The sequence below is a fragment of the Trachypithecus francoisi genome, unplaced genomic scaffold, assembly GCF_009764315.1.
Source record: "Trachypithecus francoisi isolate TF-2019V2 unplaced genomic scaffold, Tfra_2.0 Lachesis_group7, whole genome shotgun sequence".
Taxonomy (NCBI): Eukaryota; Metazoa; Chordata; class Mammalia; order Primates; family Cercopithecidae; genus Trachypithecus; species Trachypithecus francoisi.
In genome coordinates, this window is record NW_022681472.1 from 18485105 (window position 1) to 18511780 (window position 26676).

The 26676-nt window shown below is 42.1% G+C and overlaps 1 pseudogene; it reads right to left on the bottom strand.

Annotated features, from left to right (window-relative positions):
• Nucleotides 1-8788: 8788 nt before the first annotated feature.
• On the bottom strand, nucleotides 8789-10471 carry LOC117079323 (annotated as a pseudogene).
• Between the last annotated feature and the right edge of the window lie 16205 nt (nucleotides 10472-26676).

The window sequence follows — 26676 nt, forward strand, 5'->3', positions numbered from 1 at the left end:
CATCTACAAACTCAGACGTGCAAGAAATATAACTTGATTTCTACGATTCCACTTTATTTCTATTTCAGGGCATCATTTTACAAGGCTAGAAATTTTGTGTTGGTCAATTCCATGTCTTTCCCTCTTTTTCCTCTCGTGATTGTATGGAGCCAAAGTCCTACTAAAACGAAGCTCTTTTATCCTCACTGTCATCTGTCCCTTCAGTCACTGAGATATCCATTCCTCATTTGGCCATTTTGAATTAGTTCAAGAAGATTTCTCTGGAGACATCCTTGTTCCTATTCCAGAGTCTGCTGAGCCAGGGTGTCTCTCCTCTACTATTATTGGATCCATGGGACCCATTTGGTTACCCCAGTCCTGCAACCTGGCTCAGGGGAACTCCCCTGAGGCTAAGACCGCACCTGCACGGACACACCTCACAGCTGCTTCCAGTGAGTCTGGGCACATTGCTGGAGTCCTCCTCGGAAGTAAGGAAGTGGTATGGACCTCTCACCCCCACATGGGGTAGTGCTCTCTGGAGCTCAGCAAGGGCAACTTCTTTCTCTCGGGCCCTCCCACGCCCCTCCTCTCAGACTCTCCAAACTCCTCTCAACCTTGGGGATTCTTGTTTGCAAAGAGTGTATAGGGATGTGGAAGAGGAAGAGCTGTATTCTTTCTGATATCTTCTAACTCTTCTGTCTATTCATTAGTTTCTTCTTTTTATCTGTAGGTCTCTGCTTTTAAAAATCAAAAGCTAGGAAGAGACTCCCCCAACCTTATTTTTTTCTGTAGCCACATCCTTTCCCTGAGTATAAATCAAAGAGTCCAGCTGCTGCTTAAATATGGAAAAAGGATCAAGAAGCAAAAGGAAAATGTGGAAAAAAGAGAAGAGGGGGTTTGGATAGAGACCGATAAATATTGCAAAATCGGTCTCCTGCTTCATAAGTATAATTGTAATTCCTGAAAGAAATATTCGTGATGGGTTTCTAAAGACGAATTTAAGATTATTTGCTAATTGTAGGTGTGAGAATGTGGTAAAGTGCATCACTGCCTCTTACAGAATTCTGGACTCATGGTTTGTCCAATATAGTATTTTGTTATTATTTCTGCTTATTTTGTTACTTTATTTATTTATTTATTTTATATGAGACAGGGTCTCTGTCACCCAGGCTGGAGTGCAGTCGCATGATCTCGGCTCACTGCACCCTCCACCTCCTGGCTTCAAGCGATTCTCCAGCCTCAGCCTCCCAAGTAGCTGGGATTACAGGCATGTACCACCATGTCCGGCCAAAAAACTTTAATTTTAAAACATTCATATTAAAGCTGATTTTCTCATAGGCTGGGAGGTTATGTCCAACTTTCTATGACCCAACCACCACTTTTAATCAGCTACAAATGACATATCTGTTTAATCTATACATTGCTTTCTAATATATTTAACTTAGAGAACTACAATAATATTTAATAATTCAGTATCATAGTCTATATCAACAAGAAGGAACACTTAGGTATCACAATGTGTCAATCACTATGCTTGTTACTTTAAATGCAGTCAGTCTTCATTATTTGCAGATTCTGTATTTGCAAATATGTCCACTCATTAAAATTTATTTGTAGGCCAGGCATGGTGCCTCACACCTGTAATCCCAGCACCTTGGGAAGCTAAGGCGGGCAGATCACTTGATGCCAGGAGTTTGAGACCAGCCTGGCCAACGTGGCAAACTCCCCCAACCCCCTATCTCTAAAAAAAAAATTTGTAACCCCCAAATCAACACTCCAGTGCTTTCATAGTCACAGACATATACATGCACAGAACAGAAAAAAAAATTACATTGCTGAAGGAGGCCCATTTCCCAGCTGAACTCAGACCAGATGATGCTCTGCCTTTTTCTTTCAGTTCTTACACAGTACACAAGTTTCCTTTTTGTGATCTTCTTAGCGCCACATTTTTTACATTTTTGTACTTTTTCTTGGTGATTTTGTTGTCTGAAATGGCTCCCAAGTGTAGTTCTGAAGTGCTGTCCAGAGTTCCTAAGTGAAGAAGTTGTAATGTGTCTTATGAAGAAAATTAAGTATGTTAAACAAACCTCCTTCAGGCAGCAGTTATAGTGCTTTGGCCTTGAGTTTGGTGTTAATGAATCAACAGTTTATATTACATAGGTGTCTTTAAACAGAAACAGGAATAAAACAAGGTTACCTGGTTATCCCCTGATGAGAATGTTGTGACCAGGGGCTTGAGGGAACCTAACGCTATATTACACCCAGGAGCAATGACTCCATAATCTCTAATTCAATGTTTGAGATGACTTTATAGAACTACTGTGGATAAGAAAAAATCGACTGTACATTTGTTTGTATATGCTAATTTTCTCTTAAAATTTTTTATTATGAAAAAATTCAAATAGATAAGTAAAGAGAATGGTAAAATGAAACCCTGGGGACGTACCACCCAGTCTCAAAAATTACCAACTCAGCCAAACTGGTTTTCTCTTTAACCTTCTAATTCCTTCTCTCCTCCTTGCATTTGACACAAATCCCAGACATTGTATCATTTCAACCTTATCTACTTTATACATTAAATTCTTGTTAACTTTTTAAAATTATAAGAATAGAAAATCTCAACTCTGGAAGAGTTACAAGTTACAAGGAGGAGAAAATAACTATATAAATTAATACTGAATTAACATTTTATTTTTCTCAGTCTTGTATGTATAGAGTAAATTAAAAGATTGAAATCATTCTGATTAGATTTCTTTTCATATAACATTAAATTTTTTTAAATAACATTAAACATTCTTCAAAAATATAGTGAAATAGCCTCTGCATGGTGGTTTACAATGGTAATCTCAGCACTTTGGAAAGCCAAGTTGGGTAGATCACTTGAGTCCAGGAGTTCAACACCAGCCTGGGCAACATGGTGAAACCCCGTCTTTACCAAAAAATACAAAAACTAACTGGGCATGGTGGCGCAAGCCTATAATCCCAGCTACTCGGGAGGCTGAGGTGGGAGGATCACCTCAGCCCTGGAAGGTAGAGGCTACAGTGAACTATGATCACATCATTGCAGTCCACCCTGGGTGACAGAGGGAGATCCTGTCTCAAAAATATGTGTGTGTGTGTGTGTGTGTGTGTAAAATAAAATATAACTTTTTACACATTCTCGTTTAATGTCATATTATTTTTTCATATCTACCCTACTTTTTAAGAGAGATGTGACTACTTGTTTATTTAAAATTAATGTCATTTGAGATAATTGTAGATTCATATATGTTGTAAGAAAGAATACAGACAATAACGTATACACTTTGCCAACCTAAAAGGAAGAAGCTGAGACAAAATTAATATAAAGAGTTTATTTGGGCCAAGTTTGAGGACTGCAGACCAGGACGCACTTCCATGTTACCTTGAGGAGTGCTCTGGGGAACAAAGGAGAGGATCCCATTTTTGAAGAAAAAGGGATGAATCAGCAGAGGGAGTGATTACACAGGTTTTTGTCAGGAATTCTCATTGGTTTACAGAACTTACAATGCTCAGTGATTGGTGATACACTGTTGAACTATAGGGTGTGTGGCATTTTATGCCTACTTGGCATTATTAGTCTAGAGCCCACATAACAAGTGACTTCAACAGGGTTTTTTTTTTGGATTTTTGGTTTTTTTCTTTTTGAGACAGCCTCTCACCCTGTTGCCGAGGCTGGATTTCAGTAATACAATCTTAGGTCACTGTAACCTCTGCCTTTCAGGCTCAAGCCATCCTCCCACCTCAGCCACCATAGCAGCTGGGACTACAGGCGCATGCTACCATGTCTGGCTAATTTTTTGTGTATTTTGCAGAGACAGGGTTTCATCATATTGCCCCGGCTGGCCTCAAACTCCTGAGCTCAAGCGATCTGCACTCCTTGGCCTCTCAAAGTGCTGGGATTACAGACCTAAGTCACTGCGCCAGGCCTCAAGAGGTAATTATTGGCTCAAGGTGAAGTAACATGACTGCTGTTTTATTCCAGTACTTCTCTGGGCCTGACAATTTAAAAGGGACTCATATTCCTCAGATAAAGTGTCTCTTCTTTTATTTTGTTTTCACATTTCCCCTTTTGATTAAAAAAAAAAAAAATCTTTCCATTGGCTAGATGTGGTGGCTCATGCCTGTAATCCCAGCACTTTGAGCAGTCAAGGTGGGAGAATCGCATGAGCTCAGGAGTTTGAGACTAGCTCAGGCAACATGGGGAAACCCTGTCTTTATGAAAACTACAAAAATTAGCTAGGTTTGAGGGCATGTGCCTGTAGTCCCAGCTCCTCGGGAGGCTGAGGTGTGAGGATCACTTGAGCCCAGGAGATGGAGGTTGCCCTGAGGCCGAGATCATGCCACTACACTCCAGCCTGGGCAACAGAGTGATATTCTGTCTCAAAAAAAGAAATAAAAAAAGTATTAAATATTAAAAATTTAATAACTATCTTCTTGAAACCATTGATTATCAAAATCTGAGTGTTAGGGTGTTCTTTGTCACCCGGAGGGCCCATTCTTGGATAGTCCTGTCCCACATCAAGAGGGAAAGAAAGAGACATTTCAATGAGGAATTTTGTTTTAGTATACATGCATGGGGTCTCTCTATATTGCCCAGGCTGGTCTCCCTCTCCTGGACTTAAGTAAGTCTCCACTTCAGCCTCCCAGATTACAGGAATTACAGGCACAAGCCAGTATGCTGTCAGTGAAGAATTTTTAAAGAGCACCCAAAAGTTGATTTGATATGGCATCACAGAATGACAAAAATGAGACCTCAGTCAATCACTGGTTTATAGAGCTGCTATGGCCTATTGAATCACCTCTAGTCCTTGGAATTCATGACTTTGGTTTTCTAGTAACACATAAGATTTATAAGCAAAAAAACAAACAAAAACAAACAAACAAAAAAGAATCTGTATGCCAGAATGAGAAAAACAACAACAACAACAACAAAACGCATTCCATTAAGGAGTCAACTGAAAACACCATGAAGAAAATGACAACCACTTTTTTTTTTTTTTTTTTGAGATAAGGTCTCACTCTGTCGACCAGACTGGGGCTCACTGCAGCTTTGACTCAGATGAGCCAGGGCTCAGATGATCCTCTCACCTCAGCCTCCTGAGTAGCTGGGACTACAGAGACACACCATAATGGCTAATTTTTGAATTTTTGTAGAGATGGGGTTTCACCATGTTGCCCAGGCTGATCATGAACTCCTGAGGTCAATTGGCCCTCCCACGTTAACCTCCAGAAGTGCTAGGACTAAAGCATTAGCCACCGTGCCTGGCGGAGACTTCTTGTAGCCAGGAAATAATTCAGAATTTAGTCCAAATTGTGGGAAGATAATAAAAGCTCAAATATGATGAACAGAGCTAGAATCGAATAACTAACAGTTGCACTATAGTTTCCTTCTGAAGCGTAATTTTTTTCACTATAGTCCCCCTTTTCTACCAATGAGAAATCATGGAAAGACCAATTTATTGGCAAAAAAAAAATTAGTATTATTATACTTGGCCTGATTATTTGCATAATGTGCAACAAGAATAGTGATTAGCCATATAGGCTTCTTTGTTGATTTGTTTTGTTTTGTTTTGTTTTGTTTTATTGAGCCAGAGTCTCGCTCTGTCACCCAGGTTGGAGTGCAGTGGTGATCTCGGCTCACTGCAACTTCTGCCTCCCAAGTTCACAAGCGATTCTCCTGCCTCAGCCTTCTGAGTAGCTGGGACTACAGGCATGAGGCACTGTGCCCAGCCATAGACTCCTTTTAAATTGGCTTTGCTGGAAATTTGCTTTGTTTTTTTGTTTTGTTTGAGATGGAGTCTTGCTCTGTTGCCCAGGCTGGAGGGCAGTGGCACGATCTTAGCTCACTACAACTTCTGCCTCCTGGGTTTAAGCAACTTTCCTGCCTCAGCCTCCCAAGTAGCTTGGATTACAGGTGCCCGCCACCACAGGTGCCTGCCACCACACCCAGCTAATTTTTTTTTTTTTTTTTGGTATTTTTAATAGAGATGGGGTTTCACCATGTTGGCCAGGCTGGTCTGGAACTCCTGACCTCAAGTGATCCGCCTGCCTCAGCTTCCCAAAGTGCTGGGATTACAGGCATGAGCCACAGGGCCTGGCCTTATTTATTTATTTTTATTTTTATTTTTATTTTTTGAGACAGAATCTCACTCTGTCACCCAGGCTGGAGTACAGTGGTGTGATCTCGGTTCACCGCAACCTCTGCCTCCTGGGTTCAAGCAATTCTCCTGCCTCAGCCTCCCGAGTAGCTGAGATTACAGGCATGCACCACGACACCCAGCTAACTTTTGTAGTTTTAGTAGAGACAGGTTTCACCAGTTAGCCAGGCTCCTCTTGAACTCCTGGCCTCGAGCGATCTGCCTGCCTCAGCCTCCCAAAATGCTGGGATTATAGGCATGAGTCACTGCAACCAGCTTCTTTATTTTTCAGTAGAGACAGGGTCTTGCTGTGTTGGCCAGGGTGGTCTCGAACTCCTGGCCTTAAGCAACCCTCCTGCCTCAGCCTGACAAAGTGCTGGGATTACAGGTGTGAACCACAAGCCCCATCCAGATTAGAGTTTTTAAAACCTCTCAAGGCTAGGAAGCCAAGTCAAGGATTCACCATCAGACTGTGCCTGTAATACATGTACAAATTGGGTGAATTTCTCTCTTCTTGAAGTTTCAAAATATCTTGGTTTCCTAGGCCTGTCAGAAAGTAACATTCTTCACTAACTATAGGTCAAGAATCTTGTGAAAGAACAGCATAGACAATGTACTAGGCCAGTCTTACCAAGGGACTTTTTAAAAATTAAATCAGTTTTATTTAAGAATTTTCAACATTGACAACTCTTATAAAAAAACATCCAAGCACAGGACACAGAACTGCAGCAAAGAGCATTCTTATGGGTAGCTAACAGACATTAGAACTTCCACTGATTTTTGAGACACCTAAGCTCACTGGCGAACTCTGCTTCCAAGTACTCTTGCAAAGCACACTGCAAGCTCAGTCCATGTTCTCAACCCATCAGCTTCAATTCACATTACCACACTTACAGATCAGTAACAAAAGAGAACACACACCATACAACATTCACAGCAGTTGACAAAGGGGTAGGGGGAATACAAGTATCATTTCACTTAACACATTCAACTAATGTGGGTTATCTAAGAACAAAAACTCACTTAAAGTCTTCCAACAGATGTGGATGTCCTTTGAATGCAAAAAAAATTCATACATGGCCGGGTGTTGTGTGGGATTACGCCTGTAATCCCAGCACTTTGGGAAGCCGATGCAGGCAGATCACAAGGTCAGGAGATCGAGACCATCCTGGCGAACATGGTGAAACCTCGTCTCTACTAAAAATAGAAAAATTAGTTGGGTGTGGTGGCGGGCACCTGTAATCTCAGCTACTCGGGAGGCTGAGGCAGGAGAATGGCGTGAACCCGGGAGGCAGAGCTTGCAGGGAGCCGAGATCACGCCACTGCCCTCCAGCCTGGGTGACAGAGCCAGACTCCGTCTAAAAAAAAAAAATTCATACATTATTTGCTATCATTGCCTTCTGCACATTGTCTCATCAAAGCCACAGGACTGAGAGGCACATCTGGCCAAGTTAAAAAATATCCATTGGCCAGGCGCAGTGGCTCACACCTGTAATCCTGTAATCCCAACACTCTGATAGGCTGAGGTGGGCAAATCACCTGAGATTGGGAGTTCCAGACCACCCTAAACAACATAGAGTAACCCGTCTCTACTAAAAATACAAAATTAGCCAGGCATGGTGGAGCATGCCTTTAATCCCAGTTATTCGGGAGGCTGAGACAGGAGAATTGCTTGAACCTGGGAGGTGGAGGTTGCGGTGAGCCGAGATTGCACCATTTCACTCCAGCCTAGACCACAAAAGCGAAACTCTATCTCAAAAAAATAAATAAATAAAAATAAAATTAAAACATATCCATTATGCAACCACCAAGTTTCTGCACACGCTCTCTCCTTTTCTCACTCATACTAACCTTTCATGCCTCGGCACCACCATCAGTCCCACACAAGGTTTCAAAAGTTCTAACAGCCTTCTGGTTCCATATCGCAGCCTTGCATTCACAGCATTGATATTACTCCATGAAATAAAGAATAGTAGATAAAAATGGGACAAACACCATCAAAGACACAACCTGTGATGCGTGATGATGAATTCTTGAATGAGAAAGCATGTAGACAGAAGAAGTATTCCTATGGCAGAATATTTACAGCACTACTTTCAATGAAGTGCTTCTTTCATAAACATTTGAAATGAGATGAACTGCAGAGATTAAATGAAGGCTATTGTACTTTTGTATATGAGAGAAGAAAAGTGTTTAAAAACAAAAGAACTAAACACTGTGACACCATGATCTCCCAAAAGGAGATTTTCTTAAGGAAAAAAATCCATATGGTGGGGTTCAAATTAAAACAAGGAGTGAAGAATGTAGTTCTACTCAATGGTTTCCATTTTGAACATGCAAATAATTCACTTGACAAGTCCAGGGATAAAATATTACAGAAGGCTTTTGATATCAATTGTAGTGTGTTGGTTTACCAGTCAGGCAAACAGCAGTTCACTTTCAACCATTCAATATTTCAACTTTTCATGTAACAAAGCATAAAATTCCTTTAGCTCTTCCTTTTTCTAAAGAAAAATATCAAAAATACTACTGAATGTACTACACACTGAACAAAACAATTTTGAAAATTCTTAGTACGTATGCATTTTACAATGAGTTTAGAAAAATTTGAATTCCCACCATTCTATATCAAGCAACCACAATCACACTGTTTACATTCCTCAGCCAGAAGACTTAGAATCCATGCTTGAGCGAAAGCCTCCATTAAAACCACTGCCCCACCCTGCATTTGATGCTGATTCCCAACCAATTGCTGCCCCAGAATTAGAACCACTATAAGAGTTATTTCCAGAATTGAAGGCCTGGTTTGGCTCCCTCTGCGTGTTGCCTTGGCTTTGGTTATTACCCAATGGGCCTGGCTGGTTCTGCCGGCTGGTTAACATGCCCATCATACCCCAACTGCTGTGTAGCGCTGCCTGGGCTGCAGCCATCACGGCTGGATTAATGCTGAACTCACCAAAGTTTATCCCACCAACCATATTACTACTTAGGTTGTTTTGCAAACCAGCGCCACCTCCTCTACTATTACCAAATCCACTCTGATTCCCAAAGCCACCTGGATTACCACCAAATCTTCCACTTCTTTCTGTCTATTGCTATTGTGCTTAGGTTTGGCATTGGGTATTTGAATGCTGATTCCTTTAATGATCAAGTCCTCTCCACAAAGAGATTGTGCAACCCACATATGTTTATTGCAGCACTATTCACAGTAGCAAAGACTTGGAACCAACCCAAATGTCCATCAGTGACAGACTGGATTAAGAAAATGTGACACATATACACCATGGAATACTCTGCAGCCATAAAAAAGGATGAGTTCATGTCCTTTGGAGGGACATGGATGAAGCTGGAAACCACCATTCTCAGCAAACTATCACAAAGACAGAAAACCAAACACCGCATGTTCTCACTCATAGGTGAGAACTGAACAATGGGAACACTTGGTCACAGGGAGGGGAGCATCACACACCAGGGCCTGTCAAGGGGTGGGGGCCTGGGGGAGGGGTACCATTAGGAGAAATACCTAATGTAAATGACGAGCTGATGGGTGCAGCAAAACAACATGGCACATGTGTAACAAACCTGCACATTGTGCACATGTACCCTAGAACTCAAAGTATAATAAAAATCAAAAATAAATTTAAAAAAGAGAGCGATTGAGCAACCTGATCATCTGCAAATGTAACAAAGGCAAAGGCCCTGAACGGCTTGGAGATGAAGACATCACCACTTCCCCGTACTGACAGAAGAACTGCGACAGCTCATCCACAGTCGTGTTCTCTGTACTGCCCCAAAAACACTTTTCTGTTCTCAAAGTTTCATCTGGGCTTTGCTTAGAATTAGGAAGTTTACAGTCACACCATTGTCCATCTACCATATGTCACTGTGACATTACTTTCACCTGTGTTTCATATTCCATAAAATGAACAAAGCAAACCCCTCTGAATGACCAGTCTTAATATCTTTTTAGACCTGCACCATAAGAACTCCAAAGGTACTAAAATATTCTTTCAGATCCTGTTCAGTTGTTTTCCATGGGAGATCCAACACTTTTCACTTTCACTGCTGATGAAGCATCTGTCTCATCCATTTTGCTCCTGTTGTCTTTGGGATAGTTGAAAACATACACCAGATTTCCCCAGCCAGCATCGGGGCATGCAGAATTCCTTCTACCAGCCAGAAACCTCTCATACACTGAGACACCGGATTCCTGTAGCAAAGCCTGCGAGTCCCTTGGCCGTAACCGTGGAGAGCAGCACCGTCCCATTGTCTCCTGGTGGTATTTAAATGGGATCATTGTTCTCATCCTCAGTTACCTGAATATATTCAGACATCTTTCACTTTTCTGCTAGGCTGCTGCTAGGAATCCCAACAGAGACACCGAGGGAGTGACAGATTCAAGCACAGCCCAACAACCACTTCGCTCCCACAAAATGCTAGGGGCTTTTTATCAACTCTATAAAGACAACATCAACTCCTCAAGCAGTCTATTCATATCTGAAAATATGGCATTCCAATCAAAGCCTTGGTAAAATAACCAGTGTCTCCAATGTCCTATTACAAAAGAAAACATATTCTTATTGAACTTATGCAAATAACTACAGTGTCATAAAATAATACTCATGAATAGTTTTTAAATTCTGAGAGAAATCAGGTAGAAAGAAAGGTAAATGTTTCAATTTTGCTCACAAAAGTATATTTTACCCAATTAACGTAAGCTATAAATGACCAAAAGAAAAATATAAAATGATTTACTGACTCTGGAAAACAAAATGTAAAAAGAAGGCCTGGTGTGGTGGCATGCATCTGTAGTCCCAGTTACTCTGGAGGCTGAGGTGTGAGGATCTCTTGAGCTAGCAGTTTGAGTCCAGCCTGGACAACATAATTAGATACAATTTCTAAGGATAAAATTTTAAAGTTAAAAGGAAAAAGAAAGGAAAATTAGAACAGTAGAGAAAATCAGAGGCAGTCTTTGTCTCTTAAAAAATTGTTTTTAAAAGAATCATAAGGGTTTCAGAAAAAAAAAGTCAAACAATTATATCAGTCTTTTATCAGTTTAGCCCCATGTAATGAATTCTTGTTTTGTTTGATGTTGGCCTAGCAATCTTCACGAATACATCAGCTTTTAATTAGAGATCTGGAAGTTTTTAACCTCATCCAATGGTATGATCTCCAAAGTTATCAGAAATCTATATTCAACAGTATTTATCAGTGTCCTTTCCATAAATTTCTTTGAAAAGGCAAAGTTTAGACTTTAACCAATAGTAAATGGCTTTTTAAGAGAATCAAATTAAAACAATTTGGCGGGGCGCAGTAGCTGATGCCTGTAATTCCCAGCACTTTGAGAGGCCGAGGCAGGCATATTACCTGAGGTCAAGAATTGGAGACCAGCCTGACCAATATGGTGAAACCCCATCTCTACTAAAAATACAAAATTAGCGGCCGGGCGCGGTGGCTCAAGCCTGTAATCCCAGCACTTTGGGAGGCCGAGACGGGCGGATCACGAGGTCAGGAGATCGAGACCATCCTGGCGAACACGGTGAAACCCCGTCTCTACTAAAAATACAAAAACTAGCCGGGCGAGGTGGCGGGCGCCTGTAGTCCCCTACTCGGGAGGCTGAGGCAAGGAATGGCGTAAACCCGGAGGCGGAGCTTGCAGTGAGCTGAGATCCAGCCACTGCGCTCCAGTCCGGGCGACAGAGCAGACTCCGCCTCAAACAAACAAAACAAAAAAAAAAAACTTGTAATCCCAAAATGTCTTTTAGGCCGGGCGCGGTGGCTCAAGCCTGTAATCCCAGCACTTTGGGAGGCCGAGACGGGCGGATCACGAGGTCAGGAGATCGAGACCATCCTGGCTAACACGTGAAACCCCGTCTCTACTAAAATATACAAAAAATTAGCCGGGCGAGATGGCGGGCGCCTGTAGTCCCAGCTACTCGGGAGGCTGAGGCGAGAGATGGCGTAAACCCGGGAGCGGAGCTGCAGTGAGCTGAGATCCGGCCACTGCACTCGCCTGGGCAACAGAGAAGACTCCGTCTCAAAAAAAAAAAAAAAAAAAAAAAAAAAAAAAAAAATTAGCTGGGTGCGGTGGCACATGCCTGTAATCCAGCTGCTCAGGAGGCTGAGGCAGGAGAATCACTTGAACCTGGGAGGCAGAGGTTGCAGAGAGTCAAGATCATGCCATTGCACTCCAGCCTGGGCAACAAGAGCGAAACTCCATTTCAGAAATAACAACAACAAAAACAATTCTCTGTGGATAACAAGACTTAGAACAGCCATGATTAAAGATGCAACTGGGGCCGGGAGCGATGGCTCACGCCTGTAATCTCAGCACTTTGGGAGGCCAAGGCGGGCAGATCACCTGAGGTCAGGAGTTCGAGACCAGCCTGACCAACATGGAGAAACCCTGTCTCTACTAGAAATACAAAATTAGCGCAGTGTGGTGGCGTATGCCTGTAATCCCAGCTACTCAGGAGGCTGAGGCAGGAGAATCGCTTGAACCAGGGAGGCGGAAGTTGCGGTGAGCCAAGATCACGCCACTACACTCCAGCCTGGGCAAAAGAGTGAGACTCAGTCTCCAAAAAAAAAAAAAAAGATGCAAAGACGCAACTGACAAAGAAATTTGATTATTTCTGTGGTATAGAAGTTAACATAAAATCATATTATGACTGATAACATATACCAAGACATATCAGAATTTAGAAATATCATAGAATATTGGAACACATGTAACCAACACATTTTTATGTATACAAATATAACTTAAACACCATTTCTTATTTGACAGTGCTTTCTGTATGATTTTAACATACCAAAGAAGCCTAATATGTCTCTTTTGGACGTCCAGGGGCTTCCAAGTTAGTCAGGTGAAAAAGACTTGATTTTACAATTTCAAATTTGATTTTGGGAAGTATTTCAAATATCAAAGTTTAAGATACTTGTCGTTTCTCAGCCTTTTGGCTAAGATCAAGTATAAAATGATTGATGTCAAAATCGGATCACAAGTCACCATAAAATAATTCAGTCATTTGGCCAAAGTGACAATTAAGACATTTCAAAAAACAAACACCTTTACTCTTTGAGACAGAGGAGACTCAGTTTCCCAATCAAAAGACCCAGTACAGACAGCATAAAGCCAGCTGAATCTATCGTTCCCTCTCTCCCTTCTCTCTTTTTTTTTTTGGCAATTTACGCAAAAGGTGAACAAAACCTTTTAATATCCCTTATTAATACTACACCGAAATCTTGTTCATACAAGAAAACCAAATTAGATCTTTGCATTAGTATATTATTAATGTGAAAGCTAATTTTAGTAAAAACTTATAAATAAATCTGTCTGATCTCAATCTGCTTTGACCACAAAAGTTTTTCATGAAATTTTATAACTTTTTACAAATTTTTAAAAAGTCTTCTTTTCCCAACTTTTTATATTCAGTTTCTCTACATAATTTTTAAAATGTGAAATGTGTCCAGCCTCTAAACTAGACAAAAGTACTTTGCCTTTAACAAAAACCACATCTTCTGGGAGCTAAATGATGAGAACACATGGGCACATAGAGAGGAGCGCACACAATGGGGCCTTTGGAGGGTGGAGGGTAGAAGGAAGGAGAGAATCAGGAAAAATAACTAATGGATACTAGGCTTGATACATTTAATAACTAAAAATAACTAATGGGTACTAAGCTTAGTACCATTCATATACCAAGACATATCAGAATTTAGAAATACCGTACAATATTGGAGCACATGTAACCAACACATGTATATATTCATCACCTGGGTAATGACATGATCTGTACAACAAACCCCATTACACAAATTTACCTATGTAACAAACCTATATTTGCAGCCCTCAACTTAAAATAAAAGTATTAAAAAAATATATATCCTCATTTATTTTTTATAATGCTCTTCATGCAAAACACATCCTGTTTTTTTGCTGTTTTTGTTTGTTTGTTTGTTTTTGAGACACAGTCTCAGTCTGTCGGCCAGGCTGGAGTGCAGTGGCATGATCTTGGCTCACTGCAACCTCTGCCTCCCGGGCTCAAGCAATTCTCCTGCCTCAGTCTCCTGAGTAGCTGGGATTACAGGTGTCTGCCACCACTCCCGGCTAACTTTTGGATTTTTAGTAGAGATGGGGTTTCACCATGTTGGCCAGGCTGGTCTTGAACTCCTGACCTCAGGTAATCCACCCACCTCAGCCTCCCAATTGCTGGGATTACAGGCATGAGCCACCACACCCAGCCCACATCCTGGTTTTTTTTTTTTTTTTTTTTGATACTTTGCATAAAGAGTCTTCCTCTTGTTTCTAGCAGTTTTAATTACATATATTAATTACAGTGTTAAATCTTAGTAAGCCTTATTTCCAGTGAGAAAACTAGGAAGTGATTTTGAACTGTTTTATGTCAGTATCAATAGATTAAAACCATTTCATAATTTTGAGAAAAATGTCTTCTCATTTTTTTATTAACAGGTCAAAATATATTGTTTTTTAATATTAAACATAAGATGCCAAAGTATATAAACTTTACCTTATGTGTAATAATTAGTGTTTTAATATTTTAATTTACCTAGCAACGACTCAGACTCTATGATTCCGTTACTTAACACAACTTTTTAATATTTTAAATTACTAATAAAAAGTTTCTGTGCTTCTTGTTTCCACAGTTTTACGTAGTTTCCTGCCAATGTCAACATTTTGTAAAACTAGAGTTCTATATTACTGAAAGGTTCTTGTATCAGTTTGAACCCCAAGAGCGGCCAGCAGACACTACCAGGCGGTGTGGAGCAATATGCTGTTTTAATGAGAGCCTGGGTGCAGGCGAGCTGAGGCCTAAAATGGCGTCAGTACCAAATGAGAACAGGGCAGGGGTTTCATAGTCTCCTGTAAACAGGAAGTGCCTCAGTCTGATGTAACTGCTATGCGGGGTATCCAGACGGCCTCTCTCTGAGTCTTCAGGTGGGTATGTGTCTTCCCGCCAGCTCTCTTCCTGCTTCTGTTATCTTGCTGGCTGCTATCTTGCAGGCTGCTGGCACAAGTGGTCTTGCGCCTTGGGACTGGGCCTAAGAAGGGAGAAGTTACTCATTCCCTTAAGTTTCAGGCCCGGGGGCAGGGGGTGGGGGGAGAACTTTCAATTACGATCAGGATATTGACATCAATACACTAAGATACAAAATTTTCCCTCAAAACAAGGGTCATTTGCGTTGTTCTTTTATAGCTAACTCTACGTCTCTACTGCCCCCAATTCCTCCTTAAACACTGATAACCACTAATCTGTTCTCTATTTTATAATTTTGTCTTTTATTATTATTATTTTCGAGACAAAGTCTTGCTTTGTTGCCCAGGCTGGAGTGCAGTGAGGCACAATCTCGGCTCACTGCAACCCCCGCCTCCTGGGTTCAAGCGATTCCCCTGCCTCAGCCTCCCAAGTAGCTAGGATCACAGGTGTGTGCCACTACTCTTAGCTAATTTTTTTGTATTTTTAGTAGAGACGGGGTTTCACCATATTGGCCAGGCTGGTCTTGAACTCCTGACCTTGTGATCCACCCACCTCAGCCTCCCAAAGTGCTGGGATTACAGACATAAGCCACTGTGCCCAGCCGTATAATTTTTGTCATTTTGAGAATGTTAATATAAATAAATTCTCGGGGAAGTTTACCCGTCACCCTCTGTGGGTTCACTGAAAATAAACTGGAAAAACATAGATTAATAGGAGAAAAAAACCACACATAATTTATTTTAATGACCATACTATAGGGGAAGAGCAGGAGAATGATTACCCAAATAACCCAAGAGATGCAGAAACCTTTTTATCCTTTTTCATAGAGGAGGAAGGAGACTGGGAATGTAGACAGTTCTTCTGAGGGATAGTAAATCATTAGAGAGAAGTGAATGAACCTGGGAGGTGTTAGGCAGACATTATGGGAAAGTGAGGAATGGAGTTGCACAGGAATTAAGGTTGTCTTATTATGTGGATGAAGTCCCCCAGGTAATCTCTGGGAGATGCCCTTGGAAGAATAGATGAAAAGTGTGTTGGGCATGGTGATTACTCCTAGCCTCATCTCTTTTCCCGTAGTTAATCTTTTCCAGTTATTTTCTGAGATCTCTAGGGAGGGGATTTAAGACAATGGAATTTCTTTTAGAAAGAAAGCTTTGTTGATCAGACGAGGAAACTCCAAAGAGAGTCTTTCTCTGCATTAGGGAGAGAAGGAAAGACAAGGTTAGAGAAACCTTGACTTTAAGGCAGCATGCAAGGCTTCCTAGCATATCAAAGTGCCAATCTTTGGGGTATCACTTGCTGAGCCCCAACAGATTCATATGGTATATGAACCATTGAGACTGGTTTTTTTCACTCAGCATAATTCCCTGGAGATTTATCAAAGTTGATGCACATGTCAAAAGTCCTTTCCTTTTTATTCCAAGTGTCAGTGTAGCACAGTTTATTCAGCCATTCAGTCACTATGATATCTGGGTTGATTCCAGTTTTGTGTTATTATAAATGTCAACTGAAGAATGATGTTCATAAATTTGGAAAGTAGAGCTTTATTTCTTATAAAGAGTTGCAGCCTGTAGGTTCTTCCTGGCCATTCTTACAGGCTGGGAAATGTAGCCTCTGGTCAGAAGCTGAAAACAGACACTTGAGGGTAGAAAGAATAAGACATGGATTTATGCTAAATGAAGTAGCAAAATATACATATTCAATAAGTAATAGGAGGAGTCATGAATATTCATGAAAGGAGAAACCTACACATGCAGTTGAGCTTCATGCCTCTTCAGGGACCCATATTCAAAAACTAGTGGCCATAACAATCTGAGGGGAGAGTTTTTGGCCCTCCGACATCAAAAGGTGAAGCAGAGGACACAGCCTCACTGAGCTACACACAGCAACTCATGCCTGTAATCCCAGCACTTTGGGAGGCTGAGACAGGTGGATTGCTTGAGCCCAGGAGATCAAGACTGGCCTGTGCAACATGGCAAAACCCTATCTCTACGAAAAATACAAAAAATTAGCTGTGTGGTGGGGCATTCTTGTGATGCCAGCTACTTGTGAGGCTGAGGTGGAAGGATTGCCTGAGCTGGGGAGGTAGAGGCTGCAGTGAACCATTATCATGCCACTCTGTACTCCAGCCTGGGTGACAGGGTGAAATCCTGTCTTAATAAAAATAGTAAAAGCAAAATCCCTCACTGTGCATCCTCTGTAGACTGGCCAGAATGACTCCATGGTCAGTGGTCTCTATCAGTAAGGAACGCTGGTTGGTTATCTTGTTGAAACTTCAAAAGGGAGGGGCAGCATCAGACAGTTGGTTGATATCAGGGTGGAGTGAGTCTTTCCAAAGGTCTGGTTTCTGTTTAACTCTTAGGAAAGAAAGCCTAACGGTGGTTAGTAAGGGAGGGAGTATAAAGAGGGGTACAAGGAGGTGTATCCAACCCCAGGTTTCTCTGGGGTTCCCTTAGCCAAGAGGGAGTCTGTCCAGTTTGTTGAGGGTCTTAGGATTTCATTTTGATTTCTCACCAATAAAGTGACTACAAACATTTATGTATAGGTTTTTGCATGAACATGAAAGTACATTAGATTTATATTCCTGCTGTAACGAATCACCACAAATTTAGTGGCTTAAAACAATATAAACTTATTACCTTACACTTAGGGAGGTCAGAGGTCTGCCTTTCTTCTGGAGGCTCTAGGGGAAAAAATCCATTCTTTGTCTTTTCCTTCTAGAGGTTGCTGGCATTTCTTGCTTTTGGCTTCATTAATCCACCTAATTTCATCACCTCTGCAAAAAACCTCTGCCATGTAAAGTAATGTGTTCCCAAATTCTGTGGATTAGGATGTGTACATCATTATGGGGCTATTACTTAGCTGGGCACAATGAATTTTCACGTCTCTGGGATAAGTGTAACTGCCCAGTGGGTTCACCTTGCCTGCTGCCTAGACAGAGCTTATTTATCAAGACAGGGGAATTGCAATACAGAAAGAGTAATTCACACAGAGCCGGCTGTGCAGGAGACTGGAGCTTTATTATTACCCCAATCAGTCTCCCCAGGCATTCAGGAATCAGAGTTTTTAAGGATAATTTGGTGGGTTGGGGACAGCCAGTGAGTCAGGAGTGCTGACTGATTGGGTCGGAGATGAAATCATAAGGAGTCAAAACTGTCTTACACGGAATCAGTTCTTGGGTGGGGATCACAAGATCAGATAAGCCAGTTTATTAGTCTGGGTGGTGCTGTTACTGGAGGGGGTCCTGATCCAGACCCCAAGAAAGGGTTCTTGGATCTTGCCCGAAAAACGACTTGAGGCAAATCCATAAAGTGAAAGCAAGTTTATTAAGAAAGTAAAAGAATAAGGAATGGCTCTTCCATATGCAGAGCAGCCCTAAGGGCTGCTCTTTGGCTGTTTTAATGGTTATTTCTTGATTATATGCTAAACAAGGCATGGATTATTCAGGAGTTTTCTGGGAAGAGGGTGAGCAATTCCCAAAACTGAGGGTTCCTGTTTTTCAACTATATAGGGTACCTTCCTGGCGTTGCCGTGGCATTTGTAAACTGTCATGGCACTAGTGGGAGAGTGTTTCAGCAAGTGAATGCATCGTAATTAGTGTATAATGAGCAGTGAGGATGACCAGAGGTCACTTTTGTCACCATCTTGGTTTTGATGGGTTTTGACCAGCTTCTTTATCTCATTCTTTTATGAACAAGGTCTTTATGACCTGTACCTTGTGCTGACCGCCTGTCTTATCCTGTGACTTAGACTGCCTGACCTCCTGGGAATGCAGTCCAGTAGGTCTCAGTCTTATTTTACCCAGACCCCATTTAAGATGGAGTCATTCTGGTTCATGTACCTCGGACAGTGCCAGCTGATTCATGAAGTGCAGGGTCTGCAAAATATCTCAAGCACTGATTGTAGGTTTTATAATAATAATGTTATCCTCCAGGTGCATGACTCCAAAATCATAATTTCTAATCTTGTGGCTAATTTGTTAGTCCTACAAAGGCAGTCGTGTCCCCAGACAAGAAGGAGGTCTGTTTTGGGAAAGGGCTTTTATTATCTTTGTTTAAAACTACAAACTAAGTTCCTCCCAAAGTTAGTTCAACCTATGCCCAGGGATGAGCAAGCATTATTTGGAGGTTAGAAGCAAAATGGACTTGGTTAGTTAAGATCTCTTTCACTGTCTCAGTTATAATTTTACAATGGCAGCTTCACAGGTATCCAAAAGTGCAACAATTTGTTCATATGATAGTTGTATGTATAGTTTTTTATGAAATTGTCAGTTTTCCATATTGACTGCCTCAGTTTATAATCCCCTCAGTGACATGGGAGTGACATAGTTTCTCTACAACTTCACGAGCATTTGGTGCTGTCAGTCTTTTTTATTTTAGCCATTCTAATAGGTGGTTAATGATATCTTACCATGGCTTTAATTTGCATTTCTCTAATAGCTAAAGATGTTGGATATACTCACGGTTTTTACATGTCATCTGTATATTCTCTTTGGTAAAGTATCTGTCCATATCTCTTTGTCTGCATTATTTTTAATGTAAATAACCAGCAGTTCTTTAGAAATATTTTCACCAGGGGTAATAACAGAATTAAGCCATTCTTTGGATAAATTTTTGACCTCCATCTCTGGGGAAAATTTAGTGTAGTGCTTCTAAAACTTTAGTGTGCATCAGAATCATGAGTAGAGCTTATTAAACAAATTGTTGCGACCCAACCAAAATTTCAAAATTTCTGATTTAGTAACTATGGGGTGGGCCCTAGATAATCTGCATTTCCAATGAACTCCCTTGTGTTGCTGATCCTCTTATTCCAGGAAATAATTTCCTGCTGCCTTTTTTTTTTTTCTTTGAGATAGGGTCTCACTTTGTTGCCCAGGCTGGAGTATAGTGGTGCAAACACAGCTCACTGCAGCCTCAACCTCCTGGGCTCAAGTGATCATCCCACCTTAGCCTCTCAAGTATCTGGGACTACAGGTGAATGCCACCACGCCCAGCTAATTTTTGTAGTTTTTGTAGAGATGGGGTTTCACCACGTTGCCAAGGCTGGTCCTGAGCTCAAGGGATCTGCCTGCCTCAGCCTCCCAAAGTGCTGGGATTACAGGTGTGAGCCACTGAACCACACCCACCATTTTGTCATTGTAAATTTTCCTGTAGTAAACTGACAGTGAATGAGAAAGTTGTGCTCAAAAGTGAAGAGCTACCAAAAAACAAAAATGGTTGGAGACATGTCAAAAAGACACAAGAACCAACCTGATCTTCAAAAGGCTAAAACTAGAATAATTTGAACAATAAAATAAGTAATAACTGTACTGGATTATAACCTAAAGAATAAAACAAATATCTCTAAGTCCTGTGAAAGGAAAATTTAACTTTGGACCCCAAATTCACTAAGCCAAAGGGAAAAGTCAAGCTGTAGGGTAAAACTGCCTCCCATTGTATTCCTAAATAAAATAGCTACAGAGATAAAAAAGCTGTATACCTCCCTCACAACTTTCCCACAAGGAAATTTCTTGTAGACAAAGGACAGAAAGAACTCAGTCATCCCTCTGCTCCCATGAGACAAATGCATATGTGACTGCTTCCTTTGCCCTATTGTTTCACTAAGCTAGACAAAGGCATAAGTGACTACTCCTATAAGATGTGTATTCAAAGGCTCATCAGAAACTCAAAACAATACAATCGTTTGTCTCTTACCTACCTATCCAGATGGGATAATTCCCTTGACCCCCCTTCATGGGCAGGAACTGGAATGGTTTATTTCGCTTAGCCCTCCGCTGGCCACTCCTCATGAGAGGGAGCGTGCAAGCAAGCAAGTATGGGAACCAGAGCAAATGAGCCAAATGAACGCTGGAACCCACCTGTTGTTACCCTCTGATGGGAGCAGGCTGTGTGCAGCCCCGCAGCAGCATCCAAGCATATTACAACCAATGCTTTTTCATCTCTGCCATCTGGGGATGGCCAAGTGCCAAACAGTTGAAAGGGTCAGGTTGGCAGCCCCTGCCCTCTCGGTACCCGGGTTCTTGTTCAGCATCCAGGTCACATGAATGGATTGAAGGGTAGTGTATGTAGAGGATTTTACTGGGCAGTGGAAGTGGCTGTCAGTGGAACCGGGAGTGAGAAAGGGGATAGATGGTATGGGAAAAAAAGTGATCTTTCCCTGAAGACTGGCCATCTCCAGCCAGACCCCTCTCTGAACCTGCACATCTGAAGTTAGCCATGTCTATCCATAGTCTCCAATGCTCAGTTGCTTCTCTGCTCACCACTCAACCACTTGTATCCCCAATGCTCAGCTGTTTGTATCCCCAACAGTCGCTTATGTTGCTCTGACAGCTGAAGTCTTTTTATGGGCACATGATATGGGCATGGCAGATCAAACAGGCAACATTTGGGTGGAAAAAATGGGGTTGGCTGTTTTTACTTAGGGCCTCAGTTTCAGGCTTAAGGGTGGGGTTTAGCAGGAAGCCCAGCCCTTCTGTATCACTATGACCTGGATGCCCCATCCCCACTTCAAGTTGTCCCACCTTTCTGGACTGAACCAGTGTGCATCTTATATATATTGATTGATGTCTCATGTCTCCCTAAAATGTATAAAACCAAACTGTGCCCTGACCCCTTTGAGTACATGTCAACAGGACCTCCTGAGGCTGTGTCATGGATGTGTCCTTAACCTTGGCAAAATAATCTTGCAAAGTTGAGTAAGACTTGTCTCACATATTTTAGGTTCATAGTCCATTGTTATATAAATAAATGGGGGAGGCTGGGTGCCATGGCTCACGCCTGTAATCCCAACACTTTGGGATGCCAAGGCGGGTGGAACACTTAAGGCCAGGAGTTCGAGATCAGCCTAGCCAACATGGTGAAATCCTGTCTATACTAAAAATACAAAAATTAGCCAGGCATGGTGGCAGGGACCTGTACTCCCAGCTACTCAGGAGGTTGAGGTGGGAGAATTGCTTGCAACTGGGAGGCAGAGGTTGCAATGAGCTGAGAGCACTTCACTGCACCCCAGCCTGGGTGACAGAGTGAGACCCTATCTCAAAAAAAAAAAAAAACAAAGAATAAATGGGGGAGAAGGGGCAAGCCTTACTTACATTTGAATTCTATATAACATATCTAAGTACTTTCCCACCAAAGAGGTGAAGTTTTAATTCTCTTCCTCTTGAGTGTGGGCTGGATTTAATGACTCATCTTAAGGAGAAAATACTAACTTTGCCATGGAAAAATCTGGCATACATCATCTTAACGAAATGATCAAGAGGAATATCACCAATATATATATACTGAAGTCATGTATGATATATGATGTGATGAGAAAGGCACCTATCCTTGTGGTACTGTCCTCCCGTGGCAGGATGAACTCACAAACTGGAGCTCAGTCTGGAAGGATAAGTGGGTTCTTGGCTTCATGCAGGAAAGAGCTCAAAAGCAAGTGACAGAGTAAAGTGAAAGCAAGTTTATTACGAAAGTAAAGGAATATCAAAGTAATAAAAGCCATTTATGGCCGGGCGCGGTGGCTCAGGCCCGTAATCCCAGCACTTTGGGAGGCCGAGATGGGCGGATCACGAGGTCAGGAGATCGAGACCATCCTGGCTAACACGGTGAAACCTCGTCTCTACTAAAAATACAAAAAACTAGCCGGGCGAGGTGGCGGGCGCCTGTAGTCCCAGCTACTCAGGAGGCTGAGGCAGGAGAATGGCGTAAACCCGGGAGGCGGAGCTTGCAGTGAGCTGAGATCCGGCCACTGCACTCCAGCCCGGGCGACAGAGCAAGACTCCGTCTCAAAAAAAAAAAAAAAAAAAAGCCATTTATGACAAACCCACAGCCAGTATCATGCTGAAAAGTTAAAAGCATTCCTGTTACCGGTAGAAGGTATCCAAGTTGCCAGTGGTGAATCCATATGGGTCTGCAGCAACCTCAATTCTTGCCTCCTGAGAAGGAAGAATTCAACTGAGGGACACAACGCAGAAAAGGAGACTGAGGCAAGCTTTCAGAGCAGGAGTGAAGGTTTATTTAAAAAGGCTTGGAATGGGGCTGGGTGCGGTGGCTCATGCCTGCAATCCCAGCACTCTGGAGGCCAAGGTGGGTGGATCAGCTGAGATCACAAGTTCGAGACCAGCCCGGCAAACATGGCAAAACCATGTGTCTACTAAAAATACAAAAAAAAAAAAAATAGCAGGGCATGGTGGCAGTCACCTGTAGTCCCAGCTCCTCAGGAGGCTGAAGCAAGATAATCACTTGAGCCTGGGAGACGGAGGTTGCAGTGAGCGGAAATCAAACGCCACTGCACTCCAGCCTGGAAGACAGAGCTAGACTCCGTTTCAAAAGAAAAAAAAAAAAAAAAAAAAGATTTCCTAGAACAGGAAAGAAAGGAGGGTACACTTGGAAGAGTTCCAAGGGGGCACCGAGGTCAAGTGAGATGTTTAACCTTGACCCTAGGACTTTATAGGCTCACCCCTTTCCAGGATTCTTTCTTTAGGGTGGGCCACCCGCAGGCACAGTGCCCTACTTACCCTTGGGAAGTGAGCATGCGCACTGTGTTTAGGAAGTTGTATGCATGCCCATCTTTTTTTTTTTTTTTTTTTGAGACGAGTCTCACTTGTCACCCAGGCTGAAGTGCAGTGGCATGATCTTGGCTCACTGCAACCTCTGCCTCCCGGGTTCAAGTGATTCTCCTACCTCAGCCTCCCGAGTAGTTGGGATTACAGGCGTGAACCACCACACCTGGCTAATTTTTGTTTTTGTTTTTGTTTTTTAAGACAGAGTCTCGCTCTGTCGCCCAGGCTGGAGTGCAGTGGCGCGATCTTGGCTTACTGCAACCTCCACCTCTCAGGTTCAAGCAATTCTTCTGCCTCAGCCTCCCGTGTAGCTGAGACTACAGGCGCCGGCCACCACGCACGACTACTTTTTGTATTTTTAGTAGAGATGCGGTTTTACCATGTTGGTCAGGCTGGTCTCGAACTCCCGACCTCAGGTGATCCGCCCACCTCAGCCTCCCAAAGTGCTGGGATTACAGGTGTGAGCCACCGTGCCCGGCTTAATTTTTGTATTTTTAGTAGAGATGGGGTTTTGCCATGTTCATCAGGTTGGTCTTCAACTCCTGACTTCAAGTGATTCACCTGCCCCGGCCTCTCAACGTGCTGGGATTACAGGCGTGAGCCACAGCACCCAGCCCGTATGCATGCCAATCTGAGGCTTTTTTCCCTTTTCCGATGGAGTGACCCAAGACATCATACTCCACCATTTTTTGTCTCTTAATTCATATACATGGGAAGTTGCTTCTCCCTGGTGTCTGCTTTCAATTAACATTTTAGTGCAATAGGTGTAGACCATCAGGAAATAGCCTCTTCCTGGCACCAGCTGCCAATTTATCACTTTTAGAAAGGCAATGTGATAATTGCCGAACCATTACCCGACATTCCTAGTGGGTAGGGGAAGAGCCCTCTCCTGCCCTACTAGTGGGTAGGGGAAGAGCCCTCTCCTGCCCTACTCATGCCAGTCTAACTACACTTAACAAGGAAAGACCTAACAAGGAAATTGACAAATTGGAGCGGATTAAAGAGACATGACATTGAAATGTTATATGGTATTCTAGAATAGAAAGAAAAATATTCATGGAATAACTGAGGAACTCTAAGTAGTCTATAGTTAATAATATTGTACCAATGTTAAAAGTATTGTACCCATGTCAATTACAATTTTTTAAAGCCCATATCTTGGCATAATTACAATGTTGTGTAAGATGTGAAAATTAAGGAAAGGTGAGTGAAGAATACATGGGAACTCTGTTGCAATACTTCCATAAATTTACAATTATTTCAAAATAAAGGTGCTTTTTTTTTTTTGATACGTAGTTTCGCTCTTGTTGCCCAGGCCTGAGTGAAATGGCATGATTTCGGCTCACTGCAACCTCCCGCTTTCAAGCAATTCTTCTGCTTCAGCCTCCCGAGTAGCTGAGATTATAGGCATGTACCACCACACCTGGCTAATTTTGTATTTTTAGTAGAGACGGGGTTTCTCCATGTTGGTCAGGCTGGTCTGACCTCAGGTGATCCTCCCGCCTCGGCCTCCCAAAAGTGCTGGGATTACAGGCATGAGCCACTGCACCCAACCAAAGATGCTTTTTTTTTTTTTTTTTTTTTTTGAGATGGAGTCTCACTCTGCTGCCCAGGCTGGAATGCAGTGACGTGATCTTGGCTCACTGCAACCTCCACTTCCTGGGTTCAAGTGATTCTCCTGCCTCAGCCTCCCAAGTAGCTGGGATTACAGGCGCCCATCACCGTGCCTGGCTAATTTTTGTATTTTTAGTACAGATGGGGTTTCACCATGTTGGTGAGGCTGATCTCAAACTTCTGACCCCAGGCGATCCATCTGCCTCAGCCTCCCAAAAGTGCTGGGATTATAGGCATGGGTCACCATGACTGTTTTTTTTTTTTTTTTTTTTTGATACACGGACTTTTGGTCCCAACCCTAGAGCTTCTGATTATGTAAATAAGGGCTGGGCCCGAGAATCTACATTTGAATAAGTTCCTAGGAGATGTTGCTGCTAGTCCCAAGGAAACAGTTTGAAGAAATTGCTTTAATCAAATCTTAAGGTTATTTGATGTTTTCTGCTGCCTTGTTCTTGTCACTGTAAATTTCCCTGCAGTAAACATAAGAATAAATGGAAAAGTTTTGGCTTTTCTGTTTCAAAGAAGATTGACGATTTTTTACTTTATTCAGTGTCTTTCTAAGCTGTTAGTGATTTTACCTCGAGCATATTTAAGAATACCTCTTTTTAAAAGTGCATCAACCAATCCTCAAGTTGAATTTTCTACACTTCGTTCATGTACTATGTATGTTGCTTAAATAACAGAAAGCCTTAGAAATTTTGGCTTAAACACTGGTAAAATTCAAAGATAAGTTTAAGTGCTGCTAGTTAACAAAGCAAATCCAGGAAATTACTAGGGACAGAGTTTACTACTAAGTATCTCTCCAACCATTCTCTCCTTCTTCCTTACTAGTAAACACCCTCATTTTAACTGAACACATGGCCACTCAGAATATATTTTCCAGCTTTCACTTAACTTTAAATACTTGTAGGAAACTATGTTTTAGTTAGTAGGAAGTAGCCAGAAATGGTAATATAGTTTGGATGTTTGTCCCCTCCAAATTTCACAATTAAATGTAATCCCTAATGTTGATGGGGGAGAGGCATTTGGATCACTGGGGCAGATCCTTTATGAATGGTTTAGCACCATCCCCTTGGTGATGAGTGAGTTCTTTCTGTGAGTTCACAGGAGAACTGGTTGTTTAAAAGTGTATGTCACCTCCCCCATCTCACTCTTGCATCCATTCTCACCATGTGTAAGCCAGCTCCCCCTTTGTCTTCTGCCATGATTGTAAGCTTCCTGAGGCCTCACCAGAAGCCAAGCAGATGCTGGCACCATGCTTCCTGAATAGCCTGCAGAATAGTAAGTCAACTAAACCTCTCTTCTTTATAGATTTCTCGGTCTTGGGTATTCCTTTATAGTGATGGAAAAACAGACTAATACCAGTGGGAAA